The sequence below is a fragment of the Pongo abelii genome, chromosome 16, assembly GCF_028885655.2.
Source record: "Pongo abelii isolate AG06213 chromosome 16, NHGRI_mPonAbe1-v2.0_pri, whole genome shotgun sequence".
NCBI lineage: Eukaryota > Metazoa > Chordata > Mammalia > Primates > Hominidae > Pongo > Pongo abelii.
This window is the reverse complement of record NC_072001.2, coordinates 21,845,756-21,859,199: the sequence shown is the minus strand read 5'-3', so window position 1 is coordinate 21,859,199 and position 13,444 is coordinate 21,845,756. Positions and strand designations below refer to the sequence as shown.

Genomic DNA, 13,444 nt, shown 5'->3' with positions numbered 1-13,444 from the left:
CTAATTTATGGTCCCTCTGGGAGAATGTGGCAGAAATCTTTCTAGGCTGGTAAGAAATAGATGCTTGGGGTAGGGTAGGAAGGAGGTGGAGAAGCAAGTGCTGCCCTTTTTAGTTCTCGGAGTTGGAATCCTTAGAGAGTCCTAAGAGAGGTTTCATAAGAATGTAGCATCAGTTGCTATGCTTGTCATTGCAAACTCAGAATTTCCAACAAAATTCCTTATTTGGGAAATAAGGGAAGGTTGTGACAGTGGAAGTGTCCAGAGTATCCCTTTGTCTCCACGTGCCACAGTATCTGCAGCTGTGCATGCCTAAGCTGTGTTGCAAACCAGAGGTGCATAAATGAAGCCTCAGCTTCAGCGCTGATAATCTGTAAGAGTCCATTCCTACACAGGGAGATCATGCAAGTATATTTCTGAAAATACTATAGAAACATTGCAAACACGTTGAGTGCCATAAGTGGATGTAACCACAATGAGCTTGGAGTATGAATATGGTTACATCTTTTTTTTCCATGTAATTAATTGAACTGCTTCCTGCTTTATTAATTGGGGGCTCAAAATATCCACCTCACCATAGCAGGAGTGGGGACCAGTCTGCAACCCACCCCACCTCAAGTGGAGAGAGGACCAAGTTCTGATGAGCATCCCCCTGCTGTTACTTCTCACTGCCTTCTCACTGCCATGCAATGCCTTACTGAAGACTGGCCACACTAGTTCAGTGGTTAGTGGAGTTCATTTTACCTGGAAGTGGGGATGGTCATTCACTCTTCTGAAGGAAGTTGCCTTTAGTGATTCTAAGATGAGGAGTTCTTTTGAGGGAGACTTGCCCCCTGATTCAAACATGCCTACACCTATATTTCCAGGACCATAAAAGCCCTGTATTGAGGGACAGCAGGGTCTTTCAGTCCCATCCAAGAGATGTCATCATCAATGGCCAAACTCAGTCTCTATCAGAGTAGTCTGCTGTATGGAGAAGGAGGTGTTTCTGTCAGTGAGCCTTGGAGATCTAACACTGGATCATATTCCAGAGATTGCTAAAAGTTCTATTTCTCCATGGGAATGTCTGAAGACTCAGGCTCTCAGCCTTAAGACCATGGGCTATTGTCTATATGTGTTGACTTCCTCACACTTAACCGAAATAATAATAATAATAATAGCTCATACTTATTAAGTACTTCCTGAATGCTAGGCATTATTCTAAGTGCCATTTCATGAATAAATTAATGTAATCCTCACACTAACCCTGAGAAGTATGTGCTATTTTTATTTCCACATTTACAAAGGAGATTTAAGTAACCTGCCCAAGGTCACAGAACCGAATTTAACCTCAGACAGTCAGGTTTCGGTGAGTGCACTCCTAACCACTCTACTACACTGTACAAGAGTATGGAAAGGCTGTAAGCTTTGTCAGATAATAAAATGATGCTGCAGACAGCAGTAGCTAAAGCATGGTAGCTTTTGGCAACACATAAGCACAAGAATTGCTGTGGTATTGGAGGGACATTATACTTCCAGATACCATTGTAGAAAATCTAACTCTGGAACTGTAGGGCAAACCTTCTAAATAATCTTAGTTGGCAAGGGTCAGAGATCAGGGAAGAGCAGGGAATTAATTGAAAGAAACACAACTGAAGGGAGTCAGAGAAAGGAAATCCTCCATGGCTATTGGTTTTCTACTACTCCAGCAGCCTGGGTTGGATCCCTAGCATAGGAGAGGATCCGGCTTAATGAGGACAGACTCTGACAGTTGCATTTCAGAATTCTGCCCACCTCAGCAGAAGACACTAAAGAAAAAAAATTCAGGCACCCAAGAAAAGATAAAATGTTCTTTTGTTATGAAGCCTAGTTGTAACAGGGACATGCCTTCACAGCACATAGATGAAGATGAAGAAATTCCACCCCTGGTGTGCAGGAGATCATGCCTCAAATGGCAGGAGTAGAAGGCATATCCAGGTCATGAGGACCACACCACCCTCCCTGAGAATTCAGACTTTGGTTCAGTGGCTCTCCTTGGGTTCATTCTGTCAGGGGAGATGGAGATTTGGGCTTTGGGCCTGCAAGATTATGGAACAGAACATGCTTGGGTACGTACGTGCCATGGCTCCTGTGTGACTGCTGTCTTCACACATAACCCACTGATCAGCACTTAACATATATCCTTATAACCAGAGACTGGCCCCTGAGTCCTAGATAAAGAATTATCCTTATCAGGGGTATTTTGGAGCAAATGGAGAATTTCTAAGAGAAGTCATGCATCTCAGCAGGGAGGTCTGATACCTGAATTCACTGATGAGTCATGTTTTCATAGCAGGATTTATGGGATGAAAGGCAATGATGGAAGAGGCAAAGGGAAAATAATTTTAAGATAAGTATATCATCATTTGGTAAGGATGTTTTTGTAGCATGAACACATTTTTCTATGAGCACAGAGGGAGGCCTGGTGTACTTGCAGAGGGGGCTCCCAGGGCTCCTTCTTGACTTTACAGAAGGGACATTTGATGTGACCCTTGAAGGATCCCTCATACCATGGATCCTATGAATGGCTAGAATCTGACAATTTTCCATTCAGTATTTCTCTTGAAGGTGTTCTTTTTTTTTTCCTTGTCATTACTCCTACTCTGGGCAAGAATCACCCCCTCTCATGTCTGTCTCCAGAGCTTCAGGCCATCTTGCGATTCTACTGTTCCTAAAATGCCATCTTTTATATTTTAGTCCCCTCCGTGGATCCTTATTGCTTTTAAATCTCCTCACGTGCATTCAAGGACCTTCTTATCTTCAGGTAAGATTTATCTCTTATTTAAACTCCCCACTTTCACCCTTTCTGGACAAGGCTGCACACTGCTCCTTATAGATAACGAATTTATTTCTGCTGTTTCTCTTTTGTTATGTCGTTTCCCGAATCTTGTCCTGTTTACATCACACCATCCTTTAAATCCATCTGAGATTTCACCTTTCCACAATTCCTTATTTGCCAACTCTAGCTTATAGTGGCCACCAACAATTTATTTTTATGCTAGAAATGTTGTCATTTGTTATATAAAAGAATCACAAAATTTAGCTCATAGTACAACTTGGATATGAAGTTAAAATAAAATTTTAAAATTTGCTTGTAGCAACAATATTATTTCTCCTGAGTCCCTACTTGCTGGTTATTGGGAGAGGGGATTGGGAGGGGGATTGCCTAAATGTCCGATCCACATGAAAGCTTGGTCCAGTTCTACTATATAAATAATCTCAGGTAATGGCCTGTCTGTCCTGCATAAAAATACTCAGTTTATTAGATAATCTTTCATTCCTGGCTTCTATACAGAAGTTGCCCCCAGGTTTTACAAATCCCCATGGTTTTAGGAGGGGAAGGAGACCTTGTTTTCAAGATGGTTTGGGAAATGGGTGCCTTTTGTCATTTGTTGGCTGTGGCAGCCACCTCCTCTTCCTTTCTCTTCCCTTCTCCTCCTCTCCATCCTCCTCTTCTCTCTTCCTCCTATCCTTCTTCTCCTCTTTCTTCTTTTCTGAGCTTCCCAGACTGGCTACCTGCACTGACTGACACTTCCTTTTTATTACTTCTATCAGGTTAGAGTCAAGTCTTGCTGATATGGAATCTATTCTTATTAACTTCATCTAATCAATTGTACAATTTAACTCTTGGATAACAATTCTATGTCCTTCATTGCATTCCTACTTTAAGTCTACAAATACCAGTGATAACACTTGTTCAGTGTGTTTCATGTGTATAGAAGCTACATCTCCAATAAGATAACAAGCTCATTGAATGACAGTGGTGGATTATATTTTTTTGTGTGTGTTCTCTCTAGCATGTGACCTAGGGCAAAGCCCATCAAGTATATTTCATAAATAAGTGTTGTTTTCAACTTAACTGATATGAAAAAAATGCTTCTCAGGGAAAGGAAAGCAGAAGAATGTTTGGCATTTTGCTCCCTAAATGTCAAATAGACTGTTTAAGACACAAGAATCCCTAGCTTGTCTTGAGCTGGGATGTGGGACCTAGCTGAGCCAGATTAGGCAAGCTTAGTGTTGACACTGGAAGAATGTGAAGTGAATGAAAGCATTTAATATAAGCAGTCAGTGTCTCCCACATTTACTAGAAAGCAGTATTCTGTAATAGAGTGCTTTTTACTTTGAGAATCAGTCTTGGCTTTGTCATATCCTAGTGTGTGTCTTTGGACTAGTGGCTAAAAACTTTCTAGGTCACAGTTTTCTCCATTTGTAGAGTGAGGGTAATAATCCTGACCTACCTAGTTCAAAGGGTGGTGGTAAAAAGAGAATGTCAGTGATTATCCCTGGGAAACTAAAAAGCATGATCCGGATATCAGGCTGCCTTAATCAGATAGCATCATGTGCTAAGAACAGAAGTCCACTTAGATTAGCTCAGGACAAAGGGGATTCACTGGATGGATATGTGGGTTTTAAGGGAATTTAAGCATAAGCAGACCTTAAGGGCCTGGAGCCAGAAATCAGAAAATGAGGAACACAGGTTACTTATTCCTATTTAAATGCATAGTTTACTGTCTTTCTTCCTGCTTTCTTACCGAATTCATTCTTCTGTGCTGTGGGAACTGGCTTGCTTTGCTTCAACATGAATCTTATAAAAGAAATGGCCAGTCCAACCCCAGATTGATATGAGTTCTTAGCTCTCTTAGCTCCAGCTCTTTTGTTGCAATTCCAAATTTCTGGGAAAGATTGACCTGGTGTGGACCAGATGTTTGCCTCTGGATAGTCAGCTGGGGCCAAGGGGGCTGGTCACATGTACAAATCTGGCCACCCTGAGGCTGACATCCTAAGGTGTCTTCCGCTAATTAACTCTTGTTAATTTTGTGAAACTTCATTGGTTTATGGAATTTAAGGGAGTTGAGAGTTAGCTAGCCGGCACATTCAGTCCCTAGAGAATGCTTGCCATTGAGCCTAATGCAAAGAAGTTGCTTGCATCCTGCTCTCTTAGACACTTTCCTTTGGTTGGTTTCAAAGAGTGAGATATAGAGAAAACTAGCCGTGGCTGGAGGAAGACGAGGTGATGTAATTTTATAACTGATGATCCTTCCTATGGCCAGATGGAGGATACAGTCCTCATTTCAACAGAGAAAAGTCATCGGGCCTGGCACGGTGGTTCATGCCTGTAATCCCAGTACTTTGGGAGGCCAAGGCAGGCAGATTGCCTGAGCCCAGGAGTTTGAGACCAGCATGGGCAACATGGCAAAACTGTCTCTACAAAAAATTAGCTGGGTGTAGTGGCGCGTGCCTGTAGTCCCAGCTACCTGGGAGGCTGAGGTGGGAGGATCACCTGAGCTCTGGAGGTCGAGGCTGCAGTGAGCTGTGATCATGCCACTGTGCTCCATCCTAGGTGACAGAGTAAGACCCTGACTAAAGAAAAAGTCATCCAGTTTTAGTCTTCTTCAGTTTGACTTGCTTCTATGAGTGTAACCTGGTTTAATTTTGCTAAGACAACAAAAATGTGGATGCAATATAGGATTTTGGAATGTTTCACAGCAAAGTAATACAACTAATCTCAGAAGAATGTTAGTTAATTAATTAATTAATTCTATGTATTCCCTATCTACTTCCAAAAGGGATTTAAGGAAGTTTATAAAGGCCAAAAGTGTAAACAATAAAAGACAAACATCAAGTAGCAAAAAGAGGAAAATTGTATTTAAAAATCCTGGCTGATAATTTATAAATATCTATTTGTGGAAAAAAATAAAGCTAGATTTCTGACTTAAACCATTCATCTAAATAAATTCCAAATATAACAAATAGTTAAATATGACTGCTAATCTAGAAAGGAACTAGGAAAATACATTTAAGTATTTATCTGTTCTCAGAGCAGAGTGGGAAAGCATTTCTAAGCCCATTAATAAAGAAAGAAACCTTAAGGGGAAATATTAATAGAGCTGACTACATGAAAATGTAAAACTTTTTGACTTTACAAAGTACCAAAAAAAAAATGAAATGGGGAAAATATTTCCAACAGAAATGACAAAGAGTTGATAATTTCACTATGAAGTTTAATAGTTTCATCTGCTGAAAATAATAAAAAGACAAAAATGCCAATGGATAAAGGCTATAAAACAAATTTTTGAAGAATTAATACAAAAAGCAAACATACATGAAAATATATTAAACAATAAAAAGAAAAATGCAAGCTGGGCACGGTGGCTCACACCTGTAATCCCAACACTTTGGGAGGCTGAGGTGGGTGAATCACTTGAGGTCAGAAGTTTGAGACCAGCCTGGCCAACATGGTGAAACCCCATCTCTATGAAAAATACAAAAGAAATTAGCCGGGCATGGTGGCAGGCACCTATAATCCCAGCTACTCGAGAGGCTGAGACAGGAGAATCACTTGAACCTGGGAGGTCCAGCCTAGGTGACAAAGCAAGACTCTATTTCAAAAAGAAAATGCAAATGAAAACAATGAAGTTATATTTTATACTTTGGATTGGAAAAAAACTAGAAAATTATAATGGAGGGCAATTTTGCAATATTTTGAATAGTCTATAAAATGTGCATAACCTTGGACTCAGAAATTTTATTTCCAGAAAGAAGTCCTTGGTAAATAATCAAGATTTGTGTGAATATTTAGATACAAAAGATCTATGTTATTTATTCTTTTGTTGAGTAGAAACTATTTTCCAAAGTTTTTAGAATGAATATTTATTACTTTCATAATACAAAAAAGAATACTTTATGGTGTTTTTTTTTTTGTTTTTTTTTTTTTGTTTTTTTTTTTTGCGATAGAGTCTCGCTCTGTCACTCAGGCTGGAGTGCAGTGGCACCATCTTGGCTCACTGCAGCCTCCACCTCCTGGGTTCAAGCAATTCTCCTGCCTCAGCCTCATGAATAGCTGGGACTACAGGCATACGCCACCACACCCAGCTAATTCTTGTATTTTTCATAGAGACGGGATTTCACCATTTTGGCCAGGCTGGTCTGGAACTCCTGACCTCAGGTGATCCGCCCGCCTCAGCCACCCAAAGTGCTGGGATTACAGATGTGAGCCACGGCGCCTGGGGGCTATATTGCTTTTTCGTATCTGTTTTCTTTAATTATGAAGTTTGCATATCAAAAGTAGATTTTTGATGAGTAAAGTAACACTTTTCTCAACTAGTATCTTGCTTTGGAAATATCTGGTGGGCAGAATCAGTAATTTAGTAGAAAGACCAATGAGTCATCAATATTTGTACAAAAATGTTTTATTATGAGAGCAACTGAAGGCATTTACTTTGAATTTATTTGCTTTTGTTGTAGACAGAATTTGAACAAGCTATGTTTTCTGTCATCCATCCTACAGCCAGTTGAAGGCAGGTACTTGGTACCAGTGAAGATATGGGAGGGAGCCTGACAGGGGAGGAAAGACAGATGAATTAAAAACAACCACAACAGGCTGGGCACTGTGGCTCATGCCTTTAATCCCAGCACTTTGGGAGGCCGACACAGGTGGATCTTGAGGTCAGGAGATCCAGAACATCCTGGCCAACGTGGTGAAACCCCGTCTCTACTAAAAGTACAAAAATGAGCTGGGTGTGGTGATGTGCAGGGGGTACTGAGGCAGGAGAATCGCTTGAACCCGGGAGGCAGAGGTTGCAGTGAGCCGAGCCACTGCACTCCAGCCTGGCGACAGAGCGACACTCCTTCTCAAAAAAAAAAAAAAAAAAAAATCAGTGACAAAGAAACAACAACAAGTGCTCACAGAGCACAGCAGTTTGGGGCTAATAATCCTTTACATTGAAATGGCTCCTGAAGGCATGGATAACAATTAAATTTTGATGAAGAATTTGAATCCTTGAATCACCTGGAAAAATTAAAAGCATTTGGTTTCCCTTGTTTTAAAAGGAAGGAAATTAGATAATGCATTTGAAAATTTATATTCAAGATGGTTAAAATAGGGCAAAGTTTGGCATCTAAGTCTTGTAATCTCTAATTATCTGGAAAAAATAGCTGGGTGGATGAGTGATCAGAATAATGAGATAATCTCCTGTATAAATAATTATTGCCGCGATCTCTGTAGAATTTCATAGCATACATTCAACTTTGAATCAAAAAAAAAAAGGGGGAATTAGGTGACTCCCAGAGAGAGGCAAGTGGAGTGTGGTCTCATGAGATTCTGGTGAACTGATTTCATCTTCTGTTGGCCTCTCTCACTGGGTGATGTGCCTGTGGCCTTTTCCCCCTGCCCCCAGGACTGCCCTCCAGATGCAGAAGCTTTCAGAGCCTGGCAGTGCTCAGCCTACAATGATGTCCAGTATCGGGGCGTTACTATGAATGGCTTCCACGATATAATGATCCTGCTGCTCCGTGTGCACTCAAGTGTCATGCATGAGGACAAAATTTGGTGGTGGAGCTGGCACCTAAGGTACTGGATGGAACTCGTTGCAACACGGACTCCTTGGACATGTGTATCAGTGGCATCTGTCAGGTAAGCACACTTGCCTCCCAAGCCCCTGCTTCGTGGATGTGCCACACCTGCTGTCAATAAACCGAACCATTTTCTTCTGTACTTTTGTTCATGCAGATGAAAATATTGCTATTGGCCAGGTACGGTGGTTTACACCTATAATCCCACTTTTGTATTTTTGTACACCAAATACAAATACAAATTGTATTTGTATTCCAATTTTGTATTTTTAGTACAGATGAGGTTTCATCGTGTTGGTCAGGCTGATCTCAAACTCCTGACCTCAGGTGATTCACCTGCCTCAGCGTCTCAAAGTGCTGGGATTACAGGCATGAGCCACCGTGCCCGGCCATAGATTAGTGATTCTCTAACTTGAACAAGCATCAGAGTCACCTGGAGGGCTTGTGATAACAGAGTGTTGGGCTCATCTCCCGGAGTTTCTGATTCAGTAGGTAAGGGATGGGGCCCAAAGATTTGCATTTCTAACAAGTTCCCTGGAGACCCTGAATCTGTGGGTCTGGGAAATACACTTTGAGAACCACTGTTTTGGAAGAGTAATACTGGAGAGTCTCTTATTAAATTAAGCTTTCTTATTCAAATTAATTCATTGTTTTGGATCTTTGGGCACAATGATTTATTTACTGAAAACTAACATGAATGCATTCCAACAGATTTTTCAGAGTGGTCTCTGCAGAGTTGTGACGAGTGTGACTGAGACATAAACCCCAGTGGCTTTTAATGAGTGTAAGGATTCAAGACACTTTAGGCCGGGTATGGTGGCTCACCCTGTAATCCCAGCACTTCGGGAGGCCGAGGTGGGTGGATCACTTGAGGTCAGGAGATCAAGACCAGCCTGGCAACATGGTGAAACCCCATCTCCACTAAAAATACAAAAATTAGCTGGGTATGATGGTGTGTGCCTGTAATTCCAACTACTAGGGAGGCTGAGGCAGGAGAATCACTTGAACGCAGGAGGTGGAGGTTGTAGTGAGCCAAGATCATGCCACTGTACTCCAGCCTGGGTGACAGAGCGAGACTGTCTCAAAAAGAAAAAAAAAAATTAAAAAGACACTGTGACAGGTTGTGAGACAGGGATGGCAGGGAAATTATAGGATTCTGCATCTATTCTTTTGACTTCTGAAAAATATTTTTAAAAAATAATGAATGTGTCTAGTATTTCACCTACCCTATTCTGCTCATAACAAAAACAGTAGTAACAACAGCAGACGAGCAACCTGACCACCTACTAAGTGTGAGGCACTACCAGGAGCTTCAGACTTAAAGTGCTCAAAGGTGAACCTTCATCCTGCTTTTCAAACTAGCTTCAACTTTGTTCATCCCTTTATCTAGAAAATGGCTTCTAGTTGCTTATCCCAAAACTTTGACATCATTCTTGCTTTTCTTTCAACCCACACATTTGATCCATTGCTACATCCTGTCAATTTTCCCTCCAAAGATTACTTTTAATTTGGCACGTCTTTCCATCTTTACTGCCTTTCTTGTAGCCTAAGTCCTTAATAGCTAATCTAAACTGCATTAACATCTTTCTGTTCTGTTCTCCCAGCTCCCACCATGATTCCCTCCAGTCTGTTCTTCAAGCAGCAGCCAAAGTGATTATGTTAAAAGGTAATTCAGAGACTGTCATTCTTGCATTCCCCAAAGCCCTTCAATGGCTTGTCCTTGCGTTAATGATGAAATTGAGGATTCTTGTTTGTCTCCTTTAGGCTCTTCCTACACTGTCCATCTCCCTGCCCTTTTAAAACAGACTAATTTCTTTCTTCTTTTTTTTTTTTTAAAGAGACAGGGTCTCATCTGTCACCCAGGCTGGGATACAGCAACATGATCATGCCTCATTGCAGACTCATCCTCCTGGGCTCAAGCGATCCTCCTGCCTCAGCCTCCCATGTAGCTGGGACTGCAGACATGTGCCATCATGCTCAGCCAGTTTTTTTTTATTTTTGTAGAGAAGGGGGTCTCGCTATGTTGCTCAGGCTGGGCTTGAGCCTCCCAAAATACTGGCATTACAGGCATGAGCCACCATACCTGGCCTGACTCCATTTTTTAGAGCAATTTTAGATTCACAGCAAAATTTAGTGGAAGGTGGAATTTTCCCATAGGCCCCCCCGCTTCCTTAAATGCACAACCTCCCCTACTATCAACATTCCCCACTAAAGTGATACAGTTATTACAGTCGATGAACCTACGTTGACACATTATAATCACCCAAAGTTCATAGTTTACATTAGGGCTCACTCTTGGTGTTGTAAATTCTATGAGTTTGGACAAATGTATAATGACATGTATCCACTCTTATAGTATAATGCAGAGCAGTTTCACTGACCTAAAAATCCTCTATGCTTTGCTCTTTCATCCCTCTCTCCTCACTAACCCCTGGCAACCATGGATCTTTTTACTGTCTCCATAGTTTTGCCTTTTCCGGAATGTCATAGAGTTGGAATCATATACTATAGAGCCTTTTCGGATTGGCTTCTTTCATGTAGTAATATATTATACATTTAAGTTTCCTCAGTGTCTTTTCATGGCTTGGTAGCTCATTTCCTTTTTTTTTAATTTAAAAAATTTAAGATAAAAAAATTAAATTAATGGAATGTTTCACAAATTTGCATGTCATCCTGGCACAGGGGCCATGCTAATCATCTCTATCATTCCAATTTTAGTATATGTGCTGCGGAAGCGAGCACAATAGCTCATTTCCTTTTAACACTGAATAATATTCCATTGTCTGGATGTACCACAGTTTATTTATCCATTCACCTACTGAAGGACACTATGGTTGCTTTCTACTTTTGGTAACCAAAAGTAGACTTTTGACAAAAGGTCAAAGCTTACCATGTAATTGTTCCATTTTATAAACCGTCTATTTTTCCCCTTTATTGCCATCAGTTAAGTTTTGGGCTCTTTGACCAAATGATAATAGTAATCCTTCTCAGTGGGATTATGCTTTTGTTTTCCAAGTTCTTGACAATGATCATGCATTGCTTTTATAATTAAAATGAATTGTTATTAAAAGCAATTTAGGTTGGGTGCATTGGCTTCTGCCTATAATCACAACACTTTGGGAGGCCAAGACAGGAGGATTCCTTAAGCCTAGGAGTTCAAGACCAGCCTGGGCAACATGGGAAAACCTCGTTTCTACAAGAACTTTTTAAAAATTAGCTGGGTGTGTTGGCGCAAGCCTATGGTCCTGGCTGCTTGCTACTCAGGAACCTGAGGCAAGAGACTCGCCTGAGTCCAGGTGCTCGAGGCTGCACTGAGCTATGATTGTACCACTGTACTCCAGCCTATGATAGGGCGAGACCCTGTTTCTAAAAAATAAAAATATAAATAAATAAAAGAAATTTAGTCTGGCCTCAAGGAGCGCACTCTGGATAAGGTGATGTTTGGATACTGAGGTTTTGAAAAGTTGAGTAAAAGTTAGATAAACCAAGGTGAGGAAGAGAATGACAAGCAGAAGGGACAGGAATGTAACAGCAGGTGCAGATGTGTTTAAGGGTCCAGGAGTGCATTCTGTAGAGTTGAGGTGAGAATACCCATGGAATAGTGCTAGGAGATGAGGCTGCCAGTGGAGGTGAGAAACCAATCATTAACTTATTCTGAAAGTTGAAAGAGGAGCTGTTTCATAATTTCATAAAGAATTTGGGCTTGTCTTTAGAAAGGTCATTTCAGTGGCAAAGTGGCAGATTATTTGCAGAGGACAGGATGTAGCCAAACAGTAGAAGGTCAAGTATGGGATAACAAGAGCTTAAAATAAGGCAAGAGGTAGGATGAATTAAATGGAGACAAATTCTAAAGATTAAGGGTGCATTTTTTTTTGAGACAGGGTCTTGTTTTGTTGTCCAGGCTGGAGTGTAATGGTGTGGTTACAGCTCACTATAGCCTTGAGCTCCTGGGCTCAAGTAATCCTCCCAACTTAGTCTGCACTCCATCCCCCAAGTAGCTGGGACTACAGGAATGTTTCACCATGCTAGGATAATTTTTATTGTTTACATTTTTTGTAGAGATCAGGTCTCACTATGTTGCCCAGGTTGATCTCCAACTCCTGGCTTCAAGCAACCTTCGTACCTTGGCCCCCCACAACACTGGGGTTATAGGCATGAGCCACTGAGCCTGGCCCTAGAAACAGATCTTTTTTTTCTTTTTTAATCAAACCATGCTTTATAACATAGGTACAATTTTTTATTTCTTTTTTAATAGTACTTTTTAAAAAATTATGCTTTAAGTTCTAGGGTACATGTGCACAACGTGCAGGTTTGTTACATATGTATACATGCACCATGTTGGCATGCTACACCCATTAACTCGTCATTTACATTAGGTATATCTCCCAATGCTATCCCTCCCCGCTTCCCCCACCCCACAACCAGCCCCAGTGTGCGATGTTCCCCTTCCTGTGTCCAAGTGTTCTCATTGTTCAATTCCCACCTATGAGTGAGAACATGCAGTGTTTGGTTTTTTGTCCTTGCGATAGTTTGCTGAGAATGATGGTTTCCGGCTTCATGTAGCATGTACCAGCTTCATGTAGCACGTAGACTGTATTGCGAAGGAATGTCCATACAAAGGACATGAACTCATCTTTTTTATGGCTGCATAGTATTCCATGCTGTATATGTGCCACATTTTCTTAATCCAGTCTGTCATTGATGGGCATTTGGGTTGGTTCCAAGTCTTTGCTATTGTGAATAGTGCCGCAATAAACATACGTGTGCATGTGTCGTTATAGCAGCATGATTTATAATCCTTTGGGTATATACCCAGTAATAGGATGGCTGGGTCAAATGGTATTTCTAGTTCTAGATCCTTGAGGAATCGCTACTCTGTCTTCCACAATGGTTAAACCAGTTTACAGTCCCACCAACAGTGTAAAAGTGTTCCTGTTTCTCCACATCCCCTCCAGCACCTGCTGTTTCCTGACTTTTTACTGATCACCATTCTAACTGGTGTGAGATGGTATCTCATTGAGGTTTTGATTTGCATTTCTCTGATGGCCAGTGATGATGAGCATTTTTTCATGTGTCT

General features: G+C 41.1%; 1 non-coding gene and 1 pseudogene across 1 annotated transcript; one reads left to right on the top strand and one right to left on the bottom strand.

Moving 5' to 3' along the window:
• LOC129047456 (ADAMTS-like protein 3) overlaps positions 1–13,444 on the top strand; it is a 126,034-nt pseudogene that overhangs the window by 37,479 nt on the left and 75,111 nt on the right.
• On the bottom strand, positions 11,005–11,109 carry LOC129050597 (U6 spliceosomal RNA). Its single transcript, XR_008514276.1, has one exon. It is a non-coding gene; the product is annotated as a U6 spliceosomal RNA (small nuclear RNA).